This window comes from Molossus molossus, unplaced genomic scaffold (genome assembly GCF_014108415.1).
Source record: "Molossus molossus isolate mMolMol1 unplaced genomic scaffold, mMolMol1.p scaffold_m16_p_17, whole genome shotgun sequence".
Classification (NCBI taxonomy): domain Eukaryota; kingdom Metazoa; phylum Chordata; class Mammalia; order Chiroptera; family Molossidae; genus Molossus; species Molossus molossus.
The window spans coordinates 45,895,994-45,910,898 of NW_023425352.1; the positions used below are offsets into that span (position 1 = coordinate 45,895,994).

Here is a 14,905-nt window from a genome sequence, read left to right on the forward strand (position 1 = left end):
TGATGAATGTGGTCCCTGGATATTCAGCTGGGACAGTGATCTACAGAGACAGAAGTTGAAATGGCCAATCACAGGAGCCACTAAATCACGCCTGAGTGCAGGTGTGTGATTAACTGCAGGTGCTGAAGATGTCAGAGCTGGCAAATTGGAGTCTTCCTCTCTCCTCACCTTAGCGATGCGTTAGGTTTCCCTGGAACGGAAATTTCTGCAGAAAAATAAACTTTGTCACGAACAGCTGCTCACTTGATACTTAGAATAGACTGCTCTGCAGTGGGAGTTAGTTTTTAAAGGCATATTTCCTGTTTTTCTAACTTGACATTAAACTCCTTCAGATCAGGGACCGGAGTTTATGTACCTACTCTTCCTGGAACAGTTTTGTGTACACAGAGTTGAGCCAGAGTTTAGAGGGTCATAATGAATGTTGGAATATTGGTACCACTGGCTTAAAAAGCATATAGAGCCCTGTGATGTGGCTCAGTTGGTTGGGCATTGACCTGTGCATGGAAAGGTGGCAGGCTGGACTCCTGGCCAGGGCCATACCCAGGTTTTGGGTTTGATCCCTCGTAGGGGGCATGCAGGAGGCAGCCCATTGATGTTTCACTCTCACATCAATGTTTCTTTCTCTCCCTCTCCCTTCCTCTCTCTAAAAATCAATAAAAAATCCTTTTTAGCCCGGCTGGAGTGGCTCACTGGTTGAGTGTTGACCCATGCACTAAGAGGCCACTGGTTCAATTCACGGTAAGGGCATATGTCCAGGTGGTGGACCAGATCCCCAGAGGGGGTCATGCAGGAGGCGGCCAGTTGATGTTCTCTCTCATCTATATTTCCATCTCTCTCCCTCTTCCTCTTTCTCTCTCTAAAAAAATCAATAAAGAAAAAAATCTTTTAAAAAATGTATATAGAAAAGGCTCTCCAAGCTTTGCGCAGCGACAGTATCATAGCCAATGAGGTTTATCTGGGGCGCGTTTACTGCTAAAAAAAAGAAGAAGAAGAAAAAAAAAAAGGCTCTCCAGTCTTAGGTAGAATAAGCATTGACCTTAGAGCCAGTGAGTGAGTATCTGGGTTCTGGTTCTCTTTCTTAACTTGACTAGTTTTTGAGCCAGAATATGTATTAAATCAACAAACATTTGATTGAGTTACTATTATGTGCTAGGATATGGGAATAACAGTGAACTTGATAATGTTCTTTCCTTCAGGGAGCTTTTATTGTACTGGAAGAATACAGAATACTGTAAGAAAGAAAGATCTCTTATCCTTGGAGACTACATAGAGGGACCTGGAAAGTATCATCCTAAGTGAAATGAGCCAAACAGAGAAGGACAAGTTTCATATGATCTCACTTATTTGTGGAATATAATGAACATAACAGTGTGAGAAATGGGGTAGTCCCAGAGATGTGGAAGTGGGGTACAGACTGACAGTCCCCTAAAGAGGGGGGTGGGGGGAAGAGATAAACCACAGAACTTATATGCATGTATGCATGAACAGTGGACATGGACGACAAACTGGGGAAAGGGCAGGGAGGGAGGGGGAGGGGGGAATCAGTGGGAGAAAAAGGAGAAACATCTGTAACAAAAATTAATTAATAAAAAAAAAGAGAAAAAAAAATTCCACATATGAGTGAAAAAAAAAAAAAGAATACAGAATACAAACAAGATAATAAGCAAAATAATTATAGCTGATCATAAGTCCCATGAAGGAAGGGTATATGACAGAGAGTAACAGGGGAAGCCTTTTAGGATAGGAAGGAAAGGGGTAAGATTCACAGGAGTTAGGAATGCAGACAATGCAATAAGACCAGTCTGAGTCTGAACCTCAAACTCTTCCATTTACTGTTTGTGTATCCTAAGGAGAGCTATACAACCTCTCTGAGCCTGTTTATCGGGTTGTTGCAAAGATGAAAAAATAGATTCAAAATGCATAAGAAGCACTTGTTATAATGTATTTTGGCCATTGTCCTCTGGGTTGTGACAAAATGATTTTGAATGTTTTTTTCTAGAAAGTTCTAAATTTCTATGCTTTTTGTGGTCCAATTTACTTTTTTGTCTTTCTCAAAGAAATCTTTCTCATTACTTCCAGGTTCTAAAGGCTCTCAGTAAAATAGAAGATGGGTAATTGTCATTTCTACTTAACTTTGTAGTCTTCCGAGCTGAATGTCTTTAAATAGCAAGAAGCAGCCATAAATGTTGCAGAGTTCAAAACCCATTACCTAGGGAAGTGGTTAATATCTCCCTTATTGAAGTGTAATTGTCTTTTTAAGAACAGAACTGGCTAAAGAAAGCCTTGGTTGATTAAAATAAATTCCATATCAACCATTAAATCATCAGTTGCTCTTAATTTAATTCATTGCCTATGGTCCCAGGTGTGCGTGTGACAAACCAAAGGATTTGTGGGATGAACAAAATAGATTTTCCATGTCTCTGTATTTACATGTAAACAGATTAGGACGGATGGTTTCTTACACCATGCTATTGAGACCCTGAAGTGCACATCATCCCACAAGTGGCTAAGGTGGCCACTCCCTGTGGTCTGCATGGCAGGAGCACACTGTAGAAAAACTCTAGCCCAAGAGCTGATACTGTGTTCTACTCCTGACCCTGCTACTTCCATATAGTGTAAATCTGTGCATCCCTTATCCTTTCCTCCTCGAAACATTTTAGGCATTCTCTCTTTATATATATTATCTATGAAAGCAATTTCATAGAGGCTGAAACTTCTGCTTTGTAAAGCCTCTTCTTTGGTTTCAAAGCAATGTCCCTAGAAGAGTTATGATTAAATGATTTTGGAGGGAAGAGCTTGTAAAAGAACTAATATACTACAGATGTAAGTTAAAGGTACCAGTCACCCACCTTAGCTATTTTATTAGAGTTATCACCAATTAAAACCTGGGCCATATAGGTTTGAAATACAGCTTTATTAATTGCCCAATAATTGTTCCCTCCCCCAATATGATCCTGATATATTTGACTGAACTGTGCTGAAGGATATAGATCAGATGTTGAAATGGGTCTCCCTAGTTCCCTGTCCCCATCACCAAGTTCAAAACAGCTGGATGCTGATTAGGGCTGGTGTGAGTTACCCATTTACCCCATCACTGGCATGGAACCTGGGGAGTGGCAGGTCTCACTGGCAGGAACAGTTCCTGGTGGGCCAATTGCATGGGGACAAAAAGGAAAGAATTGGGGAGTGCAGGATTGAGAGAGAGACAGTCTCTACTCCACAGTTCACGGAGTTTCTGATGGAAGCTCACTGATCTATGCTTATGAGAAGAGCTGTTCAGAAGAAATGGCTAACTGTCCATTTCTTCCCTCACTTTCCATTTAATTTTCTTTTTACATATTTATATCTTCATTAGTCCAAGTGCCTAGTTCCACACTCTGGTATCCTAACTGTTTGTGCTCTTAGGCTGGCTCATTTTCCAGGCACTTTCTGACCTTCTCACTCTCCTCTAATGCCCCCACCTCATGATCTATTTCCTCCGCTTTCTATCTAATACCAAGAACTACTTTCTTCTCTGATGCTAGTGTTTGATTATGCCATAATCTGTCCCCCTCAATAATAATCTTTGATGCCTTAACACAAAGTTGTAATTCATATAAAAATTTCAGGTTTCAAGGTAGGCAAGTGGAGAAAATGTTTTATTCACAGACCATTACTCTGCCCCTCAAGTCATGTAGAATCATGCTCTGCCTACACACAAAATTGCTCTTGGCCATGGTCATCTCCCATAGCTGATTTTATCCTTGCCTGGATCTCTGACAAACTAAATCAAATTGATTCTAAAATCCTTTGAGGAACAAGAAAAAGCTTTCTTCTCTCAATATGACAGTGTCTAATTTAGTGTGAGAATTATTGAAGGAACTGGGGAGGTTTAGTGGAAAAACAGAGAAAGTATTTGGGGAAATAAGATATTTGTTTCTTATATTTAAAATCTATTATTTGGAGAGGGTTTGTTCTTTCAGATCCAAAAGGTCTGACTGGGAAGGAGCTTTTCATAGACTGGTTTGCAGACACAGGAAATAGACTGCTTCAGCTTCCTGACCTTGAAGATTTTTAAGAGGGGGCTAAATGACAACTACCTGCCACAATGCTGCAGGATGCCTTCTGTGTGGGGAGTAAGGTTAGCCTAATGACTTCTAGGGCTCCTTCCCATGCTGCGATCTAATTGTTCTTCTTCGCCTTCTCTCCTCTACCAGTTGTCTCTACTGCTCAAGGTCTGAAGAAAAATTTGAAGAAAAGCACTTAACTTCAGACTTCTACAGTTGCCAGATTTCTTAGCTTTGTTATAGGCAGAACAACTTCAGGAAGCCTTGGCCATGAGATATTAGAATAAGCTTATAAAGGAACTGATAAGCCAAGAGGTATTGGCCTAATATTGGAAAGGTATCTTAAGATGGCAAGATTTTTAGAAAATTCATGTCAGCCAACATCATAGTCCAACTAATTTTTTAAATACTTTTTTATTGAATTTATTGGGGTGACATCGGTTAATAAAATTATATAGGTTTCAGGTATACAATTCTGTATCATTTGTATATTGTATTGTGTATTCACCACCCCAAGTCAAATCTCTGTCCATCACCATTTATCCCCCCATACCCTCTTCTACCTCCCTCCACCTCTCCCCCTTTAGCCTCTGGTAATCACCATAGTCTGACTAATTTTTGTGAATTTGGATTCTCTCTTTGTTTCTTGGTGAGTCTTGCTAAGGGTCCAGCAATCTTGTTTATTATATTTTGAAAAACCTGCTCTTTGTTTCATTGGTGTTTGCGAGGACCATATAACCAGGGACACTGACTCAATCCTGGTAGGTTTGCGAAGGCGCGAGATAGGGGCTGGGAACCCAAGGTCGGCAGTTCGGCAGAGGACTTAGCTGTTGGCAGTGCCCTGGAGTTAAACTCCCAAGTGGCCCCACAGCGCAGACTGGGGACAGAGGCTAAAAAAGCCACAGCCACTCATCTTGGGCCCTGGCTGAGGGAGGGCAGACTGGATAGGAATTGTGTGGGGACCCTCAGGATTTGGAGGGTGCTGAGAGCTTTTGCTGAGTTTCAGCCATGCAGGACGGTGACCCTATTGCTCCTTCCCAGGGCTCTGGGGAGGGGCAGCAGCCCCTCCCTTGGAGATTCAACCCCACTATGTGGGCCATATAAATGCAAATTGAGGCTCACTAACAACCAGCATCTGCCCCACCCTCGTGAAATCCCCTTATGCTCAGCACCTGAGGGAGTTTTTCAATCAACTGACAACCCAAAACTCTTCAAGTAACCTGGACTGCTAGCCTCCAGGCAAAAAGCTAGAGGATAACAGTACCATTCCTGGGCTAGCAACTCTAACCAGGAAAGTAAGACTTGACAGTGATGTTTAACATGTGTCCTCCCTCGTTCATCTAAACCCAAGAGAGGGAGCCACAAACAGCAGAACACCAACACCCACAGGGAAAACTTTACAGGCTCCAAAGCCCACTGTGATAGCCAAAATGGTGAAACACAGAAACAAGTGCCAAATAAAAGAACAAGAGACCTCCACTGAAGATGAGATCAATGAGGAGCAGTTAGGCAAGTTAACAGAGCTAGAATTCAGAGTCATGATCTTGAGGAAGCTAAATAGCATGAGTAAGGACATAGAGATGCTGAAAATAAACCAATTGGAAATTAAAAACCACCAAGAAAAGATCAAGAGTGACATTTCAGAAATAAAGAACACATTGGAAGATTTAAAAAGCAGAGTAGAGGAAGCTGAAGACCAGATCAGTGAATTGGAAGACATGGTTAAAATAATCAATCAATCAGAAAACCAAAAAGAAAAAACGATTAAAAAACAGGAAGACAGCTCAAGAGAACTGTGGGGCAACTGGAAATGTAATAATATTCGCATCTTAGGAGTCCCTGAAGAAGAGGAAAATGAGCAAGGATTAGAGAATATATTTGAAGAAATAATGACAGAAAACTTCCCCAATTTGGTGAAGGAACAAGGCATTCAAGTTCAAGAAGCACAGAGAGCCCCAAGCAAGAAGAACCCAAAGAGGCCCACACCAAGACACATAGTAATTAAAATGCCAAAAATTAAAGACAAAGACAGAATCCTAAAAACAGCAATAGATAACCAACAGGTTACCTACAAAGGAAATCCCATAAGGCTATCAGCTGACTTCTCAACAGAAACACTACAGGCCAGAAGGGAAAGGCATGAAGTAATCAAGGTCATGAAAAACAAGGATCTGAATTCAAGACTACTCTACCCAGCAAGGCTATCATTCAAAATAGAAGGTCAAATAAAGAGCTTCCCAGACAAAAAAAGGCTAAGGGAATACATTAGCACCAAATCAGCAATGCAAGAAAGTTAAAAGGACTGCTGTAATTAGTAGAAGAACTAGGAAGAAACTAAACAAAAATGGCAATGAATAAGTACATATCAATAAATGGACTGAATGCTCCAGTAAAAAGACAGAGTAGCTGACTGGATAGGAAAGCATGGGTCTGTTTATAAGAGTTTCACCTCACAACAAAAGACTCACATAGATTGAAAATGAAGCAATGGAAAAAATTTCCCAAGCAAACGGAAAGCAAGGAAAAGCTAGGGTAGCAATACTCATATCTGATAAATAGAGTTCAAAATGAAGACCATGGCTAGAGACAAAGAAGGCCACTACATAATACTGAAAGAATCTATCTAACAGGAAGATATAACCTTGATAAACATATATGCACCCAATATAGGAGCACCAAAATATATTAAAAATCTTCTGGAGGACTTCAAAGGAGAAATCGACAGCAATACAATCATAGCAGGGGACTCAACACCCCACTGATAGATCCTCTAGACAAAAAATTAGCAAGGAAACTGAGACTCTAAATGAAGCACTAGACCAAATGGATTTAATAGGTATCTAAAGAGAATTACACCCCAAAATTACAGAATTCACATTCTTCTCAAGTGCACATGGGACATTCTCAAAGATAGACCACATGTTAGGAAACACACTAACTCTCTACAAGCTCAAGAAGATTGAAATCATATCAAGCATCTTCTCAGATCACAATGGCATGATGCAACAAGAATATGCAAAGACATTGGAACCCATGGAGGCTAAATAGCCTGTTATTAAACAATGAATGGGTTACAATGGGGATCAAGGAAGAAATTTAAAACTTCCTGGAAACCAATGAAAATGAACACACAACAACACAAAATCTATGGAATGCAGCAAAAGCAGTTCTGAGAGGGAAGTTCATAGCAGTACAGGCCTACCTCAAGAAACAAGAAAAATTTCTAATTGACTATCTAACCTCACAACTTAAAGAATTAAAGCAAACAACAACAACAAAAAAAACCCAGAGCAAGTAGAAGGAAGGAAATAGTAAAGATTAGAGCAGAAATAAATGACATAGAGGACAAAAAACAATCCAAAGGATCAATGAACAAAGAGCTGGTTTTTCAAAAAGATAAACAAGATTGATGGACCCTCAGCAAGACTCACCAAGAAACAAAGAGAGAGAACCCAAATACACAAAATCAGAAATGAAAGAGGAGAAGTAACAACTGACACCACAGAAATACAAAAGATCGTTAACAACTACAATGAACAACTATATGGCAACAAATTCGACAATCTAAGAGAAATGGACAAATTTCTAGAAACACACAGTCTCCAAAAACTGGACCAGGAAGAGATAGAAAACTTGAACAGACCAATAACAACTAAGGAAATGGAAGAGGTAATCAAGACTCTCCCAGCAAACAAAAGCCCAGTCCCGGATGGCTTCATGGGGGAGTTTTACCGAATATTCGAAAAAGAACTAACACCCATTCTCCTCAAACTATTTCAAAAGATTCAAGAAGAAGGAAAACTTCCAAACTCGTTCTATGAGGCCAGCATAATTCTAATTCCAAAACCAGAAAAAGACACTACAAAGAAAGAAAACTACAGGCCAATATCCTCGCTGAACATAGATGCCAAAATCCTGAACAAAATACTAGCAAATCTGATCCAGCAATACGCCAAAATAATTATCCACCATGACCAGGTGGGATTCATTCCAGGGAGGCAAGGCTGGTACAATATTCACAAATCAATAAATGTGATACACCACATAAACAAAATGAAGAATAAAAACCACATGATAATATTAATAGATGCTGAAAAAGCATTTGACAAAATCCAGCAATCATTTCTGATAAAAAAGCTCAGCAATGTGGGAATGGAGGGATCACATCCCGACATAATAAAGGCCATGTATGAAAGACCTACAGCCAACATCATACTCAATGGGCAGAAACTAAAAACATTTCCCTTAAGAACAGGAACAAGACAGGGATGTCCACTTTCTCCACTCTTATTTAAAATAGTACCTGAAGTCTTAGCCACAGCAATCAGACATGAAAAAAAAAAAAAAAAAAGGGATTCAAATTGGAAAGGAGGAAGTGGTACTGTCAGTATTGGCAGATGACATGATATTATACATAGAAAACACTAAAGACTCCATCAAAAATGTAGTAGACTTAATAAATGAATTTGGCAAAGTAGCAGGATACAAAATTAACATCAAGAAATTGATGGCATTCTTATTCACCAATGATGAACTCAGAGAAAGAGAAACTGAAACAACAATCCCATTTACCATCGCAACAAAAAATTAAGATACCTAGAAATAAACTTAACCAAAGAAGTAAAAAAGCTATTTGCAGAAAGCTACAGTACATTGGAAAAAGAAATAGAGGAAGATATAAAAAAGTGGAAGCACACACCTTGTTCACGAATTGGAAGAATTAACATCATTAAAATGTCCATACTACCCAAAGCAATATATAGATTCAATGCTATCCCCATCAAAATACCAGCGACATATTTCACAGAACTAGAACAAATACTTCAAAAGTTCATATGGAACCAAAAAAGACCCCAAACAGCTACAGCAATCTTGAAAAAGAAGGACAAAGTAAGTGGGATCACAATACCAGATATCAGGTTATACTACAAAGCGACTGTAATCAAAACAGCTTGCTACTGGCACAAGAACAGGCATATAGACCAGTGGAACAGAACTGAGAACCCAGAAATGGACCCAAGGCAATATGCTCAATTAATATTTGAAAAAGGGGGCAAGACCATACAGTGGAGTAAAGACAGCCTCTTTAATAAATGGTGTTGGGAAAATTGGACAGCTACATGCAAAAAAATGAAACTAGACCATCAACTTACACCATACACAAAAATAAACTCAAAATGGATAAAAGACTTAAATGTGACCCGTGAATGCATAAAAATTCTAGAAGAAAATGTAGGCAACAAAATTTCGGCCATCATATGCAGCAGAATTTTCACTGATACATCACCTAAGGCAATGGAAACAAAGGAAAAACTGAACACATGAGACTACATCACACTAAAAAAATTTCTGTACAGCAAAAGAAACCAGCGTCAAAATGAACAGGGAACTCACTGTCTGGGAGAACATCATTGCCAATGATACATCAGATAAGGGGTTAATTTCCAAAATTTATAGAGTACTCATACAACTCAACAAAAGGAAGACAAAGAACCCAATTAAAAAATGGGCAGAGGAGCTGAATAGACACATCTCCAAACAGGACATACAAATGGCCAAGAGACATGTGAAGAAATGCTCAGGATCACTATTAATCAGAGAGATACAAATTAAAACAACAGTGAGGTATCACCTCACACCTGTCAGAATGGCCGCCATCAACAAATCATCAAACAACAAGTGTTGGTGAGGGTGTGAAGAAAAGGGAACTCTAATACACTGCGGGTGGGAATGCAGACTGGTGTAGCCACTATGGAAAACACTATGGTGTTACCTCAAAACATTAAAAATTGAACTGACATGTGACCCAGTGATTCCACTTCTAGGAATATACCCTAAGAAGCCTGAAACACCAATCAGGAAGAATATATGTACCCCCATGTTCATAGCTGCACTATTTACAACAGCTAAGATCTGGAAACAGCCCAAGTGTCCATCAGTAGACGAATGGATAAAAAAGCAGTGGTACATATACACAATGGAGTACTACGCAGCTGTAAGAAAGAAAGATCTCTTATCCTTTGAGACTACATAGAGGGAACTGGAAAGTATTATCCTCAGCGAAACAAGCCAAGCAGAAAAAGACAAATACCACATGATCTCACTTATATACAGAATATAATGAACATAACAGTATGAGGAATACAGTAGACCCAGAAACATGAAAGTAGGGTACAGACTGACAACCCTCAGAAGAGGGGGTGTTGGGAGTGGGAAGAGATAAACCACAGAACTTATATGCATGTATGCATAACCAATGGACATGGACAACAAAGCCAGGCACGGGGCGGGGGGGATGGGGAGGAGAGTTTCAATGGGGTATAAAAGGACAAACACCTGTAACAAAAATAAGATTAAAAAAAAAAAAAAAAAAAAAAAGAAATAATTATCTGGCATTAGGAAAAAAAAAAGTTGATCAAGACAGTGAAAATTAAAAAAAAAGAAAAAAAAGAAATATAATGTTGCCTGGCTGGTGTGGCTCAGTGGTTGAGCATTGACCCATGCACCAAGTGGTCGTTGGTTTGATTCCCAGTTAGGGCACATGCCCAAGTTGTGGGCCAAATCCCTAGTGGGAGGCATGCAGAAAGCGTCCAATTCATGTTCTCTCTCATTGATGTTTCTACCTCTCTCTCCCTTGCTCTCTCTCTAAAATCAATAAAGAAAAATTTTAAAAGAAATATGATGCCAGAAATAGAACTGTACCCTCAAAGCCCCCACCCTTTCCACCTGTGTTCTTTCCTAGTATTTATCCCACCGTCTTCTCTCCAAAGGCAATCATATCCTGATTTCTAACATTATAGGTAGACTTTGCCTGGATTTGAGTTTTATACATTCACACCAGCAGCATGTAAGCATTCCAGTTGCTCCACATTCTTTGCAGCACTTCATATTACTATGTATTTTTACTTTGGCCATACTGGTGGGTGTGTAGTAATGTCACATCAGTTTTAAATTTGCATTTCCCTGATGACTAATGAAGCTGAACACCTTTACTCATGTTTGCTGGCAATTCTGATATCCTCATTTAAAAAGAAGCTGCTTACACTATTTACAATAGGTAAGATCTGGAAACAGCCCAAGTGTCCATCAGTAGATGAATGGATAAGAAAGATGTGGTACATATACACAACGGAGTACTACGCAGCTGTAAGAAAGAAAGATCTCTTATCCTTTGAGACGACATGGAGGGACCTGGAAAGTATCATCCTAAGTGAAACAAGGCAAACAGAGAAAGACAAGTATCATATGATCTCACTTATTTGTGGAATATAATGAACATAACAGTGTGAAGAATGGGGTAGTCCCAGAGACGTGGAAGTGGGGTACAGACTGACAATCCCCAGAAGAGGGGGTGGTGGGGGAGAGATGAACCATAGAACTTATATGCATGTATGCATGAACAGTGGACATGGACAACAAAGCTGGGGACAGGACGGGGGGGGGAGGGGGAATCAGTGGGGGAAAAAGGAGAAACATCTATAACCAAAATTAATTAATAAAAAAAGAAAAAAAAAGAAGCTGCTTATTTCTTTTTCTTAACTTTCTATGGGATTGTCTGCCTTTTCCTTTTTGACATGCAGACATTCTTTATGTATGTAAAAATATGGATTCTTTGTTGATATATATATCATATATTTGATATATATCATATATATCAAATATATATATTTGTTGCTATATATATCATATATTTGTTGCTATATGTGTGTGTGTGTGTGTGTGTGTGTGTGTGTGTGTGTATATATATATATATATATATATATATATATATATATATCTTCACCTGAGGACACTTTTGCATTCATTCTCAGGTAGAGCGGGAAGGAGAAAGGAAGGAAGAGAGAGAGAAAAACACTGATGTGTGGGAGACACATATAGCGTTGCTACCCACACGACCCCAACTGGGGCTGGGGACAAACTGCAACCGATGTACGTGCCCTTAGTGGGAATCAAACCCAGGACTCTCCAGTCCATGGGCCAACTCTCTAACCACTGAGCAAAACTGGCCAGGGCAGTTGTTATATATTTAAAAAAATATTTTTCTACTGTGAGTTTTTTGTTTACAGGAACAGTTTTTATATTTATTGTGATATTACTTGGTTAAAATTTTAAAACAACAAATATTCAAAAAATTTAATGTATTATTTTTTAATTTTTAAAATTAATTTATTTTTGTTACAGATATTTCTCCTTCCCCCCCCACTGATTCCCCCCTCCCTCTCCCTCCCCACCTTGTCCCCAGCTATGTTGTCCATGTTCACTGTTCATGCATATATGCATATAAGTTCTGTGGTTCATCTCTCCCCCACCACCCCCTCTTCTGGGGATTGTCAGTCTGTACCCCACTTCCACGTCTCTGGGACTACCCCATTCCTCAGACTGTTATGTTCATTATATTCCACAAATAAGTGCGATCATATGATACTTATCTTTCTCTGTTTGGCTTGTTTCGCTTAGGATAATACTTTGCCGGTCCTTCCATGTAGTCTCAAAGGATAAGAGATCTTTCTTTCTTACAGCTGCATAGTACTCCATTGTGTATATGTACCACTGCTTTTTGATCCATTCGTCTACTGATGGACACTTGGGCTGTTTCCAGATCTTAACTATTGTAAATAGTGCTGCAACGCACATGGGGGTACATATATTCTTTCTGATTGGTGTTTCAGGCTTCTTAGGGTATATTTCTAGAAGCGGGATCACTGGGTCAAATGGCAGTTCAATTTTTAATTTTTTGAGGTAACATTATATTGTTTTCCATAGTGGCTGCACCAGTCTGCATTCCCACCAGCAGTGCACTAGAGTCCCCTTTCCTCCACACCCTCACCAACACTTGTTTGATGATTTGTTGATGGCGGCCATTCTGACAGGTGTGAGGTGATCTACTGTTTTTCATTTCACTTTGTTGATGGTATATTTTAATGAAAAGAAGTTCTTAATTTTAATATAGCCCAATTATCAATCATTTCCTTTACATGCTTTTTGTATACTATTTCAGAAATCTTTTCCTATCCAAAGGTTATGAAACTAATATCTTATGTATCATCCTTCACTGTCATTTTAACTTTTATACTTAGATCTAAAATCCACCTGGAATTCATTTTTGTTTGTGATGTGAGATAGGCATCAAGTTCTCCCCTCACCTTCCCCAGAGCATCCAATCTGCCTAGGGATGAGCCTTCCTAGCAATGTGATATCACACTATTCAACCAAAAGGTTGATCATCGATGCATCCTTCAGATTGGTTAATAACCAAAAGGGGAAAGTATGGATAAAAAAATTGAGGGGAGGGAGGTCTATGGAAAGTAACCTGACAGGGTGATCTCATCGCATATTCCTAGCTGGGCATGTCATGGTGGGTAGTCGTCCTAGGCCTATAACTTAATTAGTGAAAGGTTTTAAACTAGCCATGTTCATTGTTCTTGTGCATCTAGGTTAACATCCTTTGAAATATGAGAAGTAATTCCCCTCAAAGAGGGTATTAACTCTCAAGAGAGCACATAGTCTTGTTAACTGTCCAATAATATAATCTCTACCTTGCTTCCTCCAATCTTTCTTATGTCTCCTCTTTAATTTCAAATGCATAAAAGAAGCTACAAAACTATTATTCTGCAAAGCATTTGAGATCTTGCTCCTTGGCTAAAATAGACTCTCAAAAAATTATAAAAAAAGAAAAATAAAAAAACCCAGTTGCTTAGAATGATAAACCAAAGTTGTGAGTTTGATCCCCAGTCAGGGCACATACAAGAATCAACCAATGAATCTATAAATAAGTGGAACAACAAATAAATGTTTCTCTCCCTTCCTTTCTCTTTCTCTAAAAAAAAAAAAAAAGAATATATATGCATAACCCATAGACACAGACACGAGTGTGGTGATGGCCAGAGGGGACAGAAGAGGGTGTGGGGTAAAGGGCGGGGGAATGGGGACATCTATAATAGTGTTAGCAATAAAAATAAATAAATTTTTAAAAGGATATCCAATCTGACCATCACCATTATTGAAAATAAGCAATGTCCCCCACAGCTGTGCAGTGCCAGCCTGGATATACTTTAATAATTGTCCATGAAACGGTGGGACTGTTTCTGGACTTCCTCTTCTGTTCTAGTGGTCTGTTTGTCTAGTCTGTCTTAATTACTGTAGTTTTATAAATCTTGATATCCAGTAGTATAATTCCTCTAATTTTGATCTTTGAGACAGTCTTGACTATTCTTGGCCTTTTGTATTTCCACATAAAATTTTGAATCAGTGGTCAATTTCTATAATTTAGAAATAAAAACTGCTGGGATTTGGAGACAAATGGTTAAATCATTAACTCATCCAATTTAAGTTTTATAGGTTTCAATGTAGTGGTCTTGTATATTTTTATTAGATTTATTTCTGGGTGTTCACGTTTTATTTTTTCTTATAGCCATTTTCAGGGACCTTAATGACTTCTGTGTCTTTAAGGCTTGTAACATGACTACTCTAAATTGCCAGCTTTGTATGAGTTTTTGCAGAAACACATTCAGGTAAGCAGACTCATTGGCTGGCTTAAGGTTTGTTTTTGTTTTTTTTAATTTAAGCATCATATAACATATTATTTTCTATTTATTTGCTGGTACATAGGATTATCACAATTATTTTTACATTTCCCTTTTATCTAGGAAACAAGCTAAATTCACTTATGAATTACAATAAATTATATGTAGATTCTTTTTGGTTTTTTACCTGCACATAGTAACATCTGCAAATAGTGACAGCAGTTTTCTTTTTCATTTCTTGTACCATTTTCCTCCTTTTCCCTCCCTCCCTCCCCCTTCTCTCCCTTCCTTTTCTCTTTCTTCTCTACTTCCTTTTGTGCTCTATTTCACTGCTAG

At 38.8% G+C, this 14,905-nt stretch overlaps 1 non-coding gene across 1 annotated transcript; it reads right to left on the minus strand.

The window, feature by feature from the left end:
• Window positions 1–14,449: 14,449 nt before the first annotated feature.
• LOC118632821 lies at window positions 14,450–14,581 on the minus strand. Its single transcript, XR_004960082.1, has one exon. It is a non-coding gene; the product is annotated as a small nucleolar RNA SNORA33 (small nucleolar RNA).
• Between the last annotated feature and the right edge of the window lie 324 nt (window positions 14,582–14,905).